Source organism: Sceloporus occidentalis, unplaced genomic scaffold (assembly GCF_023333645.1).
Source record: "Sceloporus occidentalis isolate IW3139 unplaced genomic scaffold, rSceOcc1.0.p SCAF_240, whole genome shotgun sequence".
NCBI classification, from domain to species: Eukaryota; Metazoa; Chordata; class Lepidosauria; order Squamata; family Phrynosomatidae; genus Sceloporus; species Sceloporus occidentalis.
Genome location: NW_028317220.1, coordinates 597,552 through 614,948, shown reverse-complemented (window position 1 = coordinate 614,948; position 17,397 = coordinate 597,552).

Here is a 17,397-nt window from a genome sequence, read left to right as displayed (position 1 = left end):
GTTACTGACCTGGCTCGTCTGATTACCTGCTCTGTTACCGACCCGGCCATCCTGTGCACGTTACCGGAATTAACCCCGGGTCAGCTCCTATTGCCTACCGGCTCCGGCTGTCGGGGCTTTTGCACCTTGCACACCAACTCGGCCCTTAATTTATCCACCTGCATCAGGCCTCCTCACTGTTGGAATCATCCCAGCCTCCACTCCCTGTCTCTAAGGGTCTCCCTTTGTGAGGGGTTTCGGAGCAGAAGAACTTCTGCGGTGAGTGCCTTGGTGTTCGTGGTCGTGACACTGAGAAGGCCTTTGACAGGTTGGATTGGTCCTTCATGTTCGCGGTCTTAGATCATATGGGTTTTGGACCCAACATGCGGCGCTAGGTCTCTTCCCTATATTCCCACCCCTCGGAGTGTTAACTGACTCCTTCCCTATCGCGAATTGGACCAAGCAGGGTTGTCCGCTCTCTCCCTTGCTAAAAGAGCCTTTTATGGAATCTATCCGTCGGAATGTGGACATTCCGGGCCTTCTTGTGGGTGAGACCAGGCACAAAATCCTAGGGTACGCGGATGACTTGCTTTTCATTGTTACGCAACCGCGGCTATCGTTGCCGGTTATTCTCCGCGAGTTTAAAGAGAATGAGGAATTGGCTAATCTAAAAATTAATACTTCCAAGTCTGAGATCTTGAACATTACCATGGAGACGCCGGCTGCTCTACATTTGAGTTCCTGCTTCCCTTTTAAATGGTGCGAGGGGAAACTAAGATACCTAGGGGTCTGGCTCACGCGGGATTTGTCGGACCTGTACCGACATAACTTTCTTCCCCTACTAGCGGATGTTCAGAGAGATCTGAATAAATGGTCCCCCCAACATATATCATGGTTCGGGAGGAGTAACACGCTCAAAATGGTGGTTTTACCCAAGCTTTTATTTTTGTTCCAATCTCTTCCGATAGAGATTCCCCGGGCCTTTTTTACTTCGGTACGGTCTGTTTTTGTGGTCCAGAGGCCGTCCCAGGATTAAGTTCACTACGTTGTGCAGACCTAAATTGGCTGGGGGGGTGGGCCTTCCAGATCCCTGTCTGTACTACCAGGCATGTCATCTTTTGCGGGCCCTGGAGTGGTCCCATCGCCCTGCACATAAATTGTGGGTCGGTGTCGAGACCCGGACACTTTCTGTGCCGCTGTACCACCTTTTGTGGCTCCCGCGCCATCACTCCTGAGCTTTGGCTTGACGTCATCCGTTTGTGAAGGCTACCCTACTCACGCTCCATTCACTGCATCTGACGCACTCCCCGACGTCGTATCCCTCGCCCCTGACGCCTATCAGGAATAATCCCGACTTTCCACAAGGACAGGTTGCTGGTCCTTTTTTGTCCACCGTGTTGACGGACCGGGCTCCGATTTCTGACTTTCTACTTAACAACGGAATATGACCCTTGACTTCGATTCTGCCGGACAGACCTCTTACTGCCCTAGACAATTTTCATCAACTGCTGAGTTTTTTCTCTAAGTCCTTACGAAAACATGCCATGACGCGTGCCCTTACTAATTTTGAACTCTTGTGTACGAGGCCGTCCCTCCCTCCTCACGGCATTTCGATATTGTATCAGCTGCTTCTACAGGAGCATAACGCTGTCCATTTACACTTCCAAGGCTTTTGGGAACAGGCGCTACAGATCTCTTTAAGTCCCAAGAATTGGGATAAAATTTTTCTCCTCACCCATAAAAGCTCACGTAGTACAAAGCTGCAGGAAACCTCCTACAAGCTTTTGACCCGTTGGTATAGATCCCCTGATATACTTCATGCTGCCTTCCCTGATTTGCCTGATACGTGTTGGAGTTGCGGCTCGGGGGTCGGTTCACTTTTACATCTCTGGTGGGAGTGTCCGGGGATAGTCCCATTTTGGTGTCAGATCCACTCACTCCTGCCCCGGTTCACGGACCGTCAAGTTCCATTCTCACCTGCTTTGTTCCTTTTACATCATACTGACCAGTCGGTCGCTAGTTATAAGAAATCGATAGTGCCTCATCTTCTGAATGCCGCAAAAGCCTTGATACCACTCCACTGGAAGGACCCTTTGCCCCCTTCTTTTAGGGAGTGGATCTTGAAAGTGGAGCAGATTAGGTCTCTGGAGGAACTTGCCATGTCCTCTGATGACCAGAGTGAGAGGTACAGGAAGACGTGGTATTATTGGATGGAATACATTGCAAGCCCCGATGTTTGGGCTCTTTTGGAGTCGTGAGTGGTCGCTTGATGGGTGGGGCGCTGTTCTGCTCCGTGGAGGTATGGGAGCGCTCACCCCCCTTTTTTTTTTTTTCCTTTCTCTCTCTAGTCTCCCTTTTTGCTGTTTCTTTACCCCTTCACCCCCTCCTTTTTGTCCTTCCTTTGTTGTGCTTGTTGGGCTGTGATTTTTGCACCTCCACACTTTACCCAGCCATCGCCTACCTCCATTGACCCTAGGGGTCGCGTGTCTGTACAACGTTTATATCTGGCCGTGTCTGTTACTACTAGGCCCAAGCACCTTATATCTAACCTATTTATGTTCCGGCATTTTTAGTGCCTCTGTATGTGATCTCTAAACTACTGTAGCCGCCCACTGCGCTGGGCTTTATTTTTTTTTGCCTGTACTTTGTGGAGTGATATGCATTGTACTTCCCTCCCTTGTTCCTTCCCCCTGTTGTTCTTTGTTTTCTTGTTTGACTAAACAAAATGAAAAAACTCAATAAAACATATATTTACAATAAAATGTGTGTGAAAAAAACACAACAAAATTACTACCACAAAGTTTGACAAAGAAAGGGGGTAGATCTAGTGCATGGAAAGAGTTAAAATACTAGCATTTCAAATACCCCTGGGGTGTCTAGTTTACAAAAATATATGGTTTGATGGGGTAAATTGCAATTGCTGGCTTTAAAGATGCACATGGGGGTAGAATTACCAGATTTGGAAAAAATGATTTGGAGGGTTTTCAAGCATGAACTGCCTTTTTATAGTCATGCCACAGCATCTCAATTGGATTCAAGTCAGGACTTTGACTAGACCACTCCCAAATCTTAATTTTGTTTCTTTTGAGCAGTTCAGAGGTGGACTTGTTTGTATGCTTCCAATCGCTGTCCTTTTGCATAAACCAACTGTGCTTGAGCTTTAGGTCACAAACTAATGGCCAAAAATTCTCCTTCAGAGCAGAATTTGTGGTTCTCCCAGGTAATGAAACAACAAATAGCCTCAGACTATCATACCATCACTGTGTTTGACTTTTGCTATGATGTTCTTTTTGCGGAATGCTGTACTAGCTTTATGCCAGACGTAACCGGACCTATATCTTCCAAAAAGTTCTACCTTCGGCTCATCAGTCCACAGAGTATTATCCCAAATGTCTTGGAGGTCATCAAGATGTTTTTTTGGCCTTTGTGTTCTTTTTGGTCAGCAGTGGTTTTCACCTTGCAACTCTGCCATTTTTGCACTTATTTTTTCATTGTGGCATCATGAACAGTGAGGTAAATAACAAAGCCAAGTGAGGCCTGCAGTTTTTTGTTAGTTTGGGATCTTTTGTGACCTCCTGTATGGGTCGTCCATGTGCTTTTGAAAGAATTTTGGTAGGCTGACGCCTTTTGTAGGTAATGGCTCTCAACGGGGTTCGCTGGCGTCCCAGAGGCTTAGAAATGGCTTTGTAACCCAGACTAATAGATGTCAGTGACTGTCAGTTTCTTTCTCATATGTTGTTGAATTTGAATTTCTTCCACACCTTTTAGCCTACATCACTTTGTGAGGCAGGTTCTATATAATTGATGTTTACATTCAGCAGGGCTGGCAGTAACCACCCCGGGTTGATTAGTAACTAAGGCGGTTTTATCTTTTTATAGTGCTAAATGGAGCTACATTTTGTGTTTACTCTAGTTCTTTTTATCTGATATTAAAACTAAACTAAAAAGTTATTTTAAGCAGGAAAAGTCTGACAGAGAAGGCCACTAGCGCTGAGGTGTACTTTACATCTTGCATTGTTGAGCATAACCTGCTATTCTAGGTGCGTAAACACACAGGCAAGCTATTCAGATATAGCAGAAAACTATGCCTGCTCATCAACCAAGAACATCAATTGTGAACATGGCACTGGAACGTGAATGTTCAGATGATCTGTACAAGTTCATCCGGGCACAAAAAAGGCCATACAGCATTTTGGTTGACAAAAGCAACCATATTATGTGTGAGATGGAATGTGCTATTTTAGCCAGGTGCTATAATAAAAAAATAGGTTAAGGTAGCAGTTGGATTTCTAGACATGCCAGTGTGCAATGATGCCAAAGCTGAAAACATATTTAACTACATTGCGTCATCCATGCATGACAAAAGCCTTGAATGGTCTAACTTTGTAGGATTTACAATGTTGACTATCCACATCACCTGGTCAACATTTGTGTCAAAACTGCTGCTAAGGAGCTCTAAATGTTACCTGAAGTACTGCTCACTAACATCTACTACTACTTTGAGAAAAATTCCAAACGAAGAGAAGACCTAAAATAGTTTCAGGAGTTCTGCAATGTTGCTGACCAGAGAGTACAAAAGCATTGTCCTACACACTGGCTTTCTTTAGAAAAAGGTTTGGATCATCTGCTCCACCAATGGCTTTTATTTCAGTCTCAAGTTTGGGAGAGTGAGTGACACAGCACGCGTCCTGATTGGTATCAGTTTTTTGGGTAGGTAGGTAGGTGTTTTGAGTCTGAGTGAGAATCAGAAGTCATCTCATATTCAGAAAAGGCAGAAAGACCCCCAAATGCAATGCTTTGACAAATTCAATTTATTTTTTCAAAACAAGGCACCTATCCTCTTCAAGTTGGACCAGAGTGTACAAGATCTCCTGTATGATATGTCAAGCAGATTTATTAAGCCAAGGTATTAAGGTATTGAGAGAACACAACATTCAGGAAATAGATGTAAGCAACACTGAAATTCACCTCCCAGATGAAGAGCTCTTCATTGGGTACCTGGCAAGGAGGCAGTTTGTAGGTGAGGGAGGACAAGGAATGTCCCCTTACAAGACAAAGTGGTTCTTTAAAGATGTTAGGAGCATTAAAAAAATCTTGGAGAAGTTCCCAATGAGAGCCCAAATCTTGAAGAATCTGTCAGTGGTCAATATGAACCAAGATGAGGTGAATGCAGAGCAGATTTTGATTTTGGCAGAGAGATTTCCAAATGTGATCAAAGCAGATGCCAGAGAACAGCTCCACTAGTAGCCAAACTACAAAGGTTTATCAGTTGATGAATTCTGGGGGAAGCTGTCCAAAGTAAAATCTGTGAGCAAAGGGCAGTTCAGATTCAGAGTATTCAGCATGGTGCATTACAGTAAGACGAAATTCAGAACTCAGCTCTCTGATGTCTTGCAAAATTAACAAATTTATTGATGCAGACTGCTACAAGGTTTGCAGTAGAACAGTTACTTGCATTAGCGAACTGCAATATATAGTTGAATAAATTATATATATAGTTGAATAAAAATAAATTTGCTCGATTATAAGACGACCCCCCAAATCTGAATATTAATTTATGAAAAAAAAAGAAAAAGCCTGAATATAAGATGACCCTATAGGAAAAAAAAGTTTTACCAGTAAATGTTAATTCATGTAAACTATGTGAATATTTTTTTTTAAATAAAACCTATGATTGAGAAAAATATTTTGTTTTTATTTCCTTTTTTTTTCAATCTGCACCCCCAGTTATACACATTTGCCCCCTGGCTTGCCACTCTGCCCCAGAAATGCCTTATACCCCCTATATGCCACTGTGCCCCATGATATGCCTTTTAACCCCTATGTGCCACTCTGCCTCCAGAATTGCCTTATACCCCTATATGCCACTCTGGCATTTAGGGGGTTAAAAGGCATATTATGGGGCAGAGTGGCATATAGGGAGGTATAAGGCATTTCAGGAGGCAGAGTGGCGTATAGAGGGTTAAAAGGCATTTCTGGAGGCAGAAATGCCTTATGCCCCCCATTTAACACTCCCTCCCTCCTCCAAACTTACCGGAGCTTCTGAGTCCCCGGTGCGTAGTCCGGGCAGCGTGTAGAGCTCTACGCCATTCGCGTAGACAACTTCCGCTGCAGCTGGGAGGAGGTGCGGTTAGCGGCGGGGGTTGTCTGCGTCCATCACGCAGACCTTCCCCGGCTGTCAGAGATCAGGGGGAACTCTGATCTCTGACAGCCGGGGAAAGTCTGCGCGATGGATGCAGACAACCCCCGCCGCTAGCCGCACCTCCTCCCGGCTGGAGCGGAAGTTGTGTACGCGAATCGCGTAGAGCTCTACACGCTGCCCGGACCAAGCACTGGGGACTCAGAAGTACCGGTAAGTGTGTGTGGGGGAGACAGGAGGATCCAGGTCCCCTGCATCGCTGCAGGGGATCTGGATCTTAGTCTCATAGTCAGACCTAGTTGAGGTCTGATTATAAGACAACCCCGATTATAGGACGAGGGGGATTTTTCAGAGCATTTGCTCTGGAAAAAACCTCATCTTATAATCGAGCAAATACAGTAGTTGTGTCATAATAAAATGTTAAAACATGTTTGGTGGCTGGGGGGGGGGCGTCGCAGTGGCTCCCTGAAATTACATTTTGCAGGTTGGGATATCTGAGCACATGTTGATTTTGTTTCCTCCTCCTGTAGAACTACCTCCTATGCTATTACACTCATTACACAAGAGATAGGGCTAGGTATCCTAATAGTGTTTCAGAACAACAACAAAGTAAGCGTGTACTTCACTGCTTAGGAAACCATTATAGGATTCTGTAATGCCACCTACTGGACATTAGTGTACTTGCAGACCAGACCCAATCCTTTGCCCTTCAGAGAAGAAAGATTCTTTTCATTTTGTTTAGTTTAATTAAAAGTATGTTTTATTAGATAGGATTTATTCTCAATTTTTGGTAATATTATTGATTTATTTCTCTGCTACACATACATTTTCTGTGGTAGTGGTCTGATACAGCTTCTATTTAGCAGTAATATATGTAGTGAGATGCCAACAAAACACCTCAGTATAGAGCCCTAATCTGTAAGGGGATAAGCATCATGCTGCCTTTCTAAATAAGCACGTAAACATGTATAGATGTGGCATTTGCTGCTAATAAGGCAATGCTTAACCTGAAGGAACTAATATAATTAAGAGTTAGAACCACAAAACATAATCAACCTTTGCAGAAATAGGTTTCAAGTTCTTCCCAGCACATAGATGTCACCTTAGGCAAATGCTTAAAGTGTATAGAGAAAACAAGACTTAATTGGCAACCAGTGTATGCAGTACGGCTGATTATAGACTGCACTTGGAAATGTTTCTCCTGGATCTAAAGTAGAGTTTTTCACCATGGACATTCAGCTGACCAGTAATTGGATTGGGAATGAGGTTGTTCATTGCACATGGTATTGACAATAGGTTTATGAAGAATTTACATGCCCATGGAAGGTATAGTCTTCAGATAAAGAGTTACCTTTATTAAGTTCTAAAAATGCATGTGACAGACCCCACCGTTTTTTTTTTTACACAGGCCCAACAAAAGCGGTGCATTTTAGATGGACTTAATAATGAAATTATACATAAAGTTAACACTACAATTATAAGCCCTGCTTCCCTGGATGTCCGGGTCATTTTCTCCAGGCGAGCATGCCAACATCACACCTGCTCCTTGCCCACTACCCACCCATTAAAGGATGTCTGGGCTCTAGCACTTCCCCTACACACATCTGGCCATGTGTCAGAACCCGGGCCAGCAAAGAGACTGTGGTACTGCATCCCCCAAAACAGGAAACCTAGGACTCTGTTGATGGTTAGGTCAACAACAGTGAATGACTAGATTGCATTAGCTGCCCTCAGAGATTGTACATTTGTAATAACAAAGCTTTTTATATAATTAGGTGTTGCAGGACCATCTGTCCTCTACATGCTGTCACATGATAGTGTTCACCATGCTGTATCCTATAGCTAAATTAGAGTCTCTCTCAACAATGGGGGAAGTCAGCCTTGGAGAAACTCGCTCATGAGATAAAGTCATCTCATTGAAAGAAGGTGGAGACCAGGAGAGTCCAGAAAGCGGTCGCAACTGCAACAGGACCCACCTCTCTAGGGGGCCCGCATGACCTCTGCAACCACCTCCTGTCTCCCCGTGCTGCAAGGAAAGGACCCTTCCGACCTGGACTGTGTTTTAGGTCAGAAGGGCAGTTTCTAGCTATGCCCCTGGCTGCAACTATCACTACTGCAATCTGACTCCAATAACTGATAATTGTATCTAGTGCTTGTGTGGATATTATTTCATTTGTGAGTGGTTGTGAGGTGTAGATTGATCTGCTATCTCACCATTTTCTAAAAATTCATTATTGTTGGTATACTCTGACTACAATTAACTGCTTTTTAACTAACTTTTTAACTTTGAGACTTGCACTCTAAAGTATATTATTGGTTAGTATAAGTATTTTTGTATGTTATTTTTAACTTAAGTCCATTATTTTGTGCAGCAATTTTTTTGGTTCAGAAGTCTCTCCTATATATGTACACACACACAAGCACTGTGGGTAGACGCTTTATTAACTATGATGATTCTTTTTAAACAATGGGAATTAACTAAGCAACTACCTGTTCTATCAGGGATGCTTCAAACTGGGTCATGCCAGATATAATAATTTTAATAATGGGCATGGAAACCTAGAAAATTAGTTTGGTTGTGGAACCAAGAACCATTGGCCAGCCATAATACAGGAGTAGCACAGACCGACCAAGCAATTGTCTGATCTAAGGTGTCAGTGACCACTGCTTGAACAGCTTGGCTACAGATACAATGATGCATATTTTCTTTTTTCTTAGATGTGATACCACACAGAAAGAAGTGAGTCCTGGGACCAGTACTAGTGATGTCATATGTGGTTAGTATTCATTAGAATGTATGCTTAGAATAGGGAAATTAATTTAATTGATTTAACAACGAATTATACAATCTGGACATGGTAGGTAATATGGGATAAGCCCAGCCACGTGCCTGAGTAATATATTGGTTCAAAACAGGCACATTCAGTGAGAACTAGGCAGTCCAACATGCTTTCAACAGAAGTCACTGCATAGAAATACACAAAAAGAACCAAAGGGATACACTGATGGTGCAAATCTTACTTAAAATTCCTGTTAGGTTTAACACCTAGTGTGTGGATTTTTTTTATGAGGTCATAAATATATGAGTATTAGACAATCCTTTAAAATTTAGTTTTGGAAAGTGGCTATACAGTCTGTGGGCAAAGCTATGTCAGTACTCCCTAGTTTAGTGTAAATATTTATGCCTAAATGACCAAAGAGACTCTTTCTCAGGTCATCAAAAACAAAACATTATATCAGCCAAACTCTAAACTTAACAAAAATACATTTTTCTTTCAGAGCCCATGTCAGGAAACAACACTCTAATTTACATTGTTGCTGTCCTCTCTCTGCTGCTTACAATCGGCATTTGTTACGGTAAGGAAAAGTCAACTACACATATTGTGGAACTGTGATTGTGGGATGTCAATGAGACATGTTACAAATGGGGTTTGAACCATCTTTGGAGTGTGGTTGACTCTGGTGATAAGACAAACATATATTTAATTGAGATCTAATTGTAAATGCAGAGAAAAAAGAAAAAAATGAATTTCCCGTGCAAATAAAATCTATCTAATATTACAAATCCAAGCATGTATCTGTACTTTTTAATAGTTTTGTCTTCAGCTGGTTACATGTACAAAATATATACATTGAAGTATAATTAGATTGGTATGCAAAGCAGGAGAAACTGTGAGTTGGTATTAAACATGCTATTAATTAGTTTTATATATTTTACATTTAGACAGATGTGTGAAAATGTGGTAGTCCTCAAAAAGTTAAGATATTTTATGAATGTGGTACATTCTTTTTTTTCTGTTTTTACTCAGGCATATGGAGATATCGAAAGAAGATTAAGAACAAAATTGAAACTGAACAGGTTTGAAATTATTAAGGCAACATAAACATACCATGCAAAGTATACATAACACAGGAACACATACATCAAACATACAGATGGGAAGGCCAAGTATGTATATTTCAGGTAGTGGTGGTCTTTTGGGAAGGACCAAATTGATTATTTCCTGCCCCAAGCGTATTCCTTCAGCAGAGCAATGAAAGCTGGGGACTCAGATCTCCCTATTGTTTCCAGATATTGTTTCTAGATCACCAGAAGACAACAATTATTACTCAACATTGTTTGCCTACAATATACCTGACTGACCTTTGGCAAGTTGCCCATATATCCTATGTCCCTCAATAAATTAGCAATTAAACAAAATATACTGTGAAGATGCCATTCAGTCTACGTCCATTCCTGAATAAATTATTTGTGAATTTACATTTAGGTAACATCGTTATGTATTTCAGCAGATTGCAATTCACCACAGAGAGGTTCTCTTGGACGACGAGAGAAAGAACAATGTCCCAGTGGAAGATCAGGATCCGGTGCAGGAAACCATAGTACAGGGGAAGCCAGTGGCGCAGGAGCAGGGGAAGGACTGTCGCATTTCACAAGAAGAGGTGTAAAGGCTGCAGAGAAAGCCTTATGGGACAGTAGATTTCTAAAAAGAACATGCAAAGTGACCTTGATTGTAGAAAGCCATCAGATCTTTACTATGAGAACCCTCAGAAATTCTGCCATGTTTTCCTGCAACTACATGTCAGTTTCCTTACTGTCGCCATTTAAATAATCATTATAGGTGACTGAAGTACAAGCAATATTACATTTGAAATGTTAACTTTCATTACTTTTTCAATCTTCTCCATTCAATTTTCCATCTATTTCTTCCATAATGTTATACACCTACAACTCTTTTTTTTTTGTTTCAGCCCCTTCAATTTCTTTGACTTCCTTTTCTTTTAATTAATGCCATATTGGTGTTTTCTGTATCAACTATTAATTTAAAACTTAAAAACGTATTATTTTGTATTGAAAAATCATTCTATTATTAAAAAAGAATGGGCATTTAAAATGCTTTGGAAACCTACATGATTTTATTATATAGTTAAAGAATTACAGTAACAATATATCAATAACAGCAACAGTAATTACAGAAGAACAGCTTTCATAAATTCTATTATACAGAAATAAAAAGGTGGAAGTCACACCCGGTCACAGGTCACTCTCCGCACTCCCTCTCTTGTGATGCTGCTGCTCCAGACATGTGGGGTCACATTATGTTATAAGACCCCGTGCCCAGCACATAGATCTCCATGGCAGCCAGCCATGTGAAGGTGGCATCTTAATTAGCCCCAGGACATGCAGCCTCTTGGTGTCTTGGTAGGCCAGTCCAGCTCTGCAAGTTATATATTTTCTATTTTATTCAGACTATATCCTTGAATAGCCTGACTTTATCTCGGATACATCCGACATGAAAAATGATTTAAAATGTTGTAGCATGGTAACCTTTCAAAATAGCCTAAGACAAAATAAACCAAATGTACAACTAGCCTTCATAGGCTTAAAATGATAAAGTAAGGAGACAAGGAAACACTACATGAGGGCTAGTGTATAAAGATTTATGTTAGAAAGAACAAAGCTATGTTTTGCTGACAAGCATGAGAAAACTAAAAACACTTACCTCGCCATTGCATTGTTTCCTAATAGTGTATCCTTATTATGGATGCATTGTTATGTAGAAGACTAAATGAAATAGCCCAAACATGAATTAATTATGAAATGATAAGACTGAGGTTGGCTTTCAAGTAACATTTGTGTTTTTGGATGTATTTATTAGTGGACTAGTATCTCACAAAAGTGAGTACACTCACATTTTGTAAATATGTGCACAGCCTCTATAACAGTGTAAATCTGCTGTCCCCTCAAAATAACTCAACACACAGCCATGATGTATAAACCTTGGCAACAAAAGTGAGTACACCCCTAAGTGCAAATGTCCAAATTGGGCCCAAAATGTAAATATTTTGTGTGACCACCATTATTTTCCAGCACTGCCTTAACTCTCTTGGTGTGAGGATCGTCTTACCGGAAGGAATCCAGGATGCAGGAAAGGAACACGCTTGCTCAGTACAGGACACGCACAAGGGGCCTGAGGAGGATAACAGGACACTTGGCAGTGTAGCTGTAAGCACGGGTGATCTGGACGGAGCCGTTAAGCAGACCAGGGTCAGGATACCGGAGGTTCTCAGAGTCGTTAGGATAGCCGGGGTCAGGATGCCAGAAGTACACAGGAGCCGTAAGGATAGCCGAGGTCAGGATGCCAGAAATATACAATAGCCGTTTAGCAGACCGGGGTCAGGATGCCAGAGGTACTCAGAGTCGTTAGGATAGCCGGGGTCAGGATACCAGAAGTTCACGATAGCCGTTGAGCAGACCAGGGTCAAGATACCAGAAGTAATACAAACAATAATGTAACACAGGAGGGGGCTCAATAAGCACGGAAGCACCAGTACAACTGAGCACCGGTGGATGTGTGAGAGACGTTTAAATAGCCCGGGGAGGCGTTCCCCGGCGTCTCTGACGTAACCGCGTCCACCGTCGCCATAGCGACGCGGCGGAATCCAGGCGGCGGTCAGCCGCATAAATATTCATGAAGCGGCCGCTTCATGTAGCAGGGAATGGTGCCGGCGTTTCTGCCGGGAGGACAGAGCGGAACCTCCCAGCATCTGCCAGGTAGGTGCCTTACACTTGGGTGGATGTTAGAGACCTTGTGCTCCCCCACCTTCCGTTTACGATGCCCCACAGATGCTCAGTAGGGTTGAGGTCTGGAGACATGCTTGGCCAGTCCATCACCTTTACCCTCAGCTTCTTTAGCAAGGTGGTCATCTTGGAGGTGTGTTTGGGGTCGTTATCATGTTGGAATACTGCCCTGAGGCCCAGTCTCTGAAGGGAGGGGGATCATGCTCTGATTCAGTGTGTCGCAGTACACGTTGGCATTCATGGTTCCCTCAATGAACTGCAGCTCCCCAGTGCCGGCAGCACTCATGCAGGCCCAGACCATGACCCTCCTACCTCCATGCTTGACTGTAGGCAAGACACACTTGTCTTTGCCACACACGCTTGACACCATCTGAATCAAATAAGTTTATCTTGTTCTTATCGGACCACAGGACATGGTTCCAGTAATCCATGTCCTTAGTCTGCTTGTCTTCAGCAAACTGTTTGTGGGCTTTTCAGTCGCTCGTACGGACCTTTAACTGGAGACAGGCCAAGTTCCGTTGTCAGGAGTTAAAGGGCCGTGCGGTCGACTCTATTGGTCACCTGCAGGGGCAACCAATAGAGTCGCTTGCACGGCCCTTTACTCCTGACGGGGAACTTGGCCTGTCTCCCCGCTCCAAGAGTTAACCTGATGGATTTCCGCTCCCGTTAACCCCTGCAATACTGCGTAGATAAGGTAGGCTAGATGGGGAAAGGATCAGGGAGCTTAGTAAACGAAGATGAACACGAAGATTCTTCTTGTTGTGTGTCTTCGTCTTCATATACGTTTTGCTGCCTCATTGTTCATATGTTCGGTATTTGGGCTGAACAACGAAAATGCACTCTTCATGTTAATTTTCATGTTCGCCCGAATAGGAATGCACAAGTCTAATACATAGTCAGTCTGAGCCAGGAAACATGTGTGTATGCATGTATGTGTATATGTCTATATGTGTTTTGTAGCATCAGGGCCATTAATGTCATGTTTAGGGATCTTAAGTACATTCCTAGTCTAGGGCAATATGTGCACAAATGAAACACCCCAAAGCAAAATCATAACAAGAAAACTAGCTCCCAATTGGAGCACTCTCTGGTTATACTTTCCTGGCTCAGACTGACTAGCCTAAGAACTCACTAACTAGACCTTCTTGTCAGACCTAGCTAAGCCAGGCTCTGAAAAACCTCTCCCAGACAGCACACACAAAAGGGCCAGGCAGGTATTGCCTCACTTGGCCCAGTGATATCCTTCTTCAGGGCCTCTCTTGCCCTGGGAGCACATGGGAACTTCCTCTTCCAACAATAGTCCTTGATCGTCAGGCCCCAGGGGTTTTAATGCCCAGCACCTGTGCGTGATACAGACCCCATAGGAATCTGAAATTGGATCCTGCATACCTCTAGTCTCTTGTAAAAGCTGGAATGGATTTTCCACTGGAAAGGGTAATGGAGCATTGGCCCACCCTGCTCTTCAATTGCGCCACCCCAGAGACCCATATACATGACTTGTATGACCTGCACCCAAATGCCAAATAAATTGCCTCCTGGGCTTACAGTGTCTTAGCGTGCAAGTGTATGCTTGTCTGTTTGACTTCTGCATGACGTCGAAAGTCAATTCAGACAAATTTTTGGTTTCGTTTTTTACAATTCATTTTTTAGGCCAACAAATTTGGGGGCTAAAAATATGTCTCTCTCTCTCTTTGTCCCCCAGTCCTGTCTGTGCCCCTGCACCCTCCTTCTGCCTTGTATCCGCTCCCTCATCTGCTCATTTACCTTATCCAGCCATTTTCTTATATCCACTGATTTCTTGGCGGATGCAGGGAGTTGGGGGGGGGTTTCAGTATGTGAGACAGTGTCCTGCTGTAGAAGAAAAAAAACACAGTAGAAGAGGAGGGGCGAGTGCCTGCAATAGAAGGGGTTCTAAATTATAATTTAATCATTGCATGTCTGTAAAGGTAAATTAATGCACAGCTTTCCTTACAGACACTGAAAAGGTTAATTGTCATTTTGATATTATTCTGCTCCTGAGATTTTTACTTTTATATAATGTAATAAAGTTTTAGTTAATGTAAGGAGACTTACTTTTTCTTTTGCTCATCTTTGTACCTCTCTAATATAAGTTGGTGTTTTGGTTGAGATTTTGAAAGATATTATTAAGGTATAATTTTGCAGTATTGCAATGGCTAACTATGACCTTTTTTCTTTTTCTCTAGGTAACCTTTTGCACCATGTCCTTTATTATTTCCCGTGGAGTCTGCATTTGCTAATACTTAATAAGCAGTAACTGTTAACTTTTTGGGGCTCAAATGCTCAATTCATGTATTTACTTTGAACATTAACAACATATTCTGGGGATGCTGCAAAATAAAAATGCTAATCATAGCTTTTTTAAGCCTGTAATTATTGGCAACTGTCCCAGAAAATGTGTGAGAGGGAGCGATAACTCATTATTTTAGTGGTTTTGTAATTCATTCTCGTTAGTTTTGTCCGAATTCCCCTCGTTTTCGGAGATTTGTACAAATGTACGAAACAGTCAATTTCCGTTCAAAAACAAGTTCGTACAAATCCGAATGCACAAGTCTAATGTGTATATATATGTATGCATGTGTGTATATGTGCGTATGTATTTATATGTGGGAGCAGAATATAAGAATATATATAATTATTTGGATGATGCTTGCATATTTTTGTAGTACTCTCAATCAATGGTAGGGCTATTTATCTTTCTGAAAGGACAGACTGCAACTTTTCAGTAATGTCTTTATTGTAGGAATTCCATGGCATCGCACCAGGAATTATACATAGCTGTTGGACATATACACCCTAATAGATTGTAAACCTGCAAAAGCAAGGGCCTCCTCCCCTTCTATATCAGTATGACTTAACAGGTGTGATAAGAAATGTTCAGTGTCCCCCAATTGTAATAACGTTATAGCATATGGTCAAGGTCTCTAAATGAATGTAATATAGTTGTAGCATACCCAAGATCTTTTCAATATCTGTAGCATATAGTGAGATAAACCTACTACAAAATACACTGATCGGCCATAACATTATGTCCGCTGACAGGTGAAGTGAATAACACTGATGATCTTGTTATCATGGCACCTGTCACTAGGTGGGATATATTAGGCAGCAAGTGAACATTTCGCCCTCAAAGTTGATGTGTTGGAAGCAGGAAAAATGGGCAAGCGTAAGAATCTGAGCAACTTTGACAAGGGCCTAATTGTGATGGCTAGACGACTGGGTCAGAGCATCTCCAAAACTGAAGCTCTTGTTGTACCTATCAAAAGTGGTCCAAGTAAGGAAAAGCTGTGAACTGGCGACATGGTCATGGGGGGCCAAGGCTCATTGATGCACGTTTTTTTGGGGGTGGGCTAAGGCTGGCCCATGTTGTCAAATCCAACAGACGAACTACTGTAGCTCAAATTGCTGAAAAAGTTAATGCTGCTGCTGATAGAAAGGTGTCAGAACACAGAGTGCATCGCAGTTTGTTGCCTATGGGGCTGCCTAGCCGCAGACCAGTCAGGGTGCCCATGCTGACCCCTGTCCATTGCCTAAAGTACCTACAATAGGCATCTGGACATAAGAGCTGGACCATGGAACAATGAAAGAATGTGGACTGTTCTGATGAATCATATTTTCTTTTACATTACCTGAATGGCCGGGTGTGTGTGCGTTGCTTATCTGGGGAAGAACACATAGCACCAGAATGCATCCATGGAGGCTCCACTTCTCAACAGATGTCAGATGGTGACAGATACCACAGCACACCTTCAGGGGTCTAGTCCATGCCTCACCGGGTCAGGGCTGTTTTGACAGCAAAAGTGGGACGTACACAATATTAGGCAGGTGGTGATAATGTTATGGCTGACCAGTGTATATTGTTATAATATAAGTAATCTTTTTTTTAACAGGAAGATGGGTTGTAGGATATGTACCGGCAGAAGAGGGTAGATATTTAATGCCATAACGCATATCTTAGCTGCCAAGTGGGATGAAGGAACCCTTCTTGTGATTTTGTGTCTATCGTGCTTTTGTACAGCAGATCATATATGTGTCTAAAGCTCTGATTTGTAAATGGTTGTGACTTCCAACAGCCTCCCACGTCTTAAGCGCAATATATTTTAATCAGGCTCTTGCCATGCTTTTGGGCATTCCCATGGCAAAGAAGCTTGTAGGTTTCTCTGGTAAGGAGACAAAAATGTATATCTTGGGCTTTTTGCCCGTTGTCATTAGATGTTCTCTTATGGTGATTTACAAAGAATGGCGCTAGGGAAAAAAACAACAGTATTTTATGGCTATTTGCTGGAAAACAAAAAGGAATATTTCTAAACCCAGAGTAAAAATGTATTGCAAAGTAAATCAACAAAAAAATCAAAAAGACAAAGAATGCTTGAGCACCTAAAAAGTGCACTCCAATAACACTGCCATCACAACAGCAGTAAAATGTTGTAACACAAATATTTGCAAATAATGTTTTGGCCCAATTGTACAAAATGTCTTATGCTATACTATTCTAACTAGCGTACCTTATAAATCACCCCTAATATCTTGCTTGTTTACTCCTGTCTAGCTATGCAGCACTCCTTGCTATAGTTTCAAAATAAATACATTTATAACGTCTTCTTTTAGTGAAAAACATGTACCTATTGATGGAATAGAATGCACGTGATTTTCTACTGTACTGTCCTAATCGCATCTC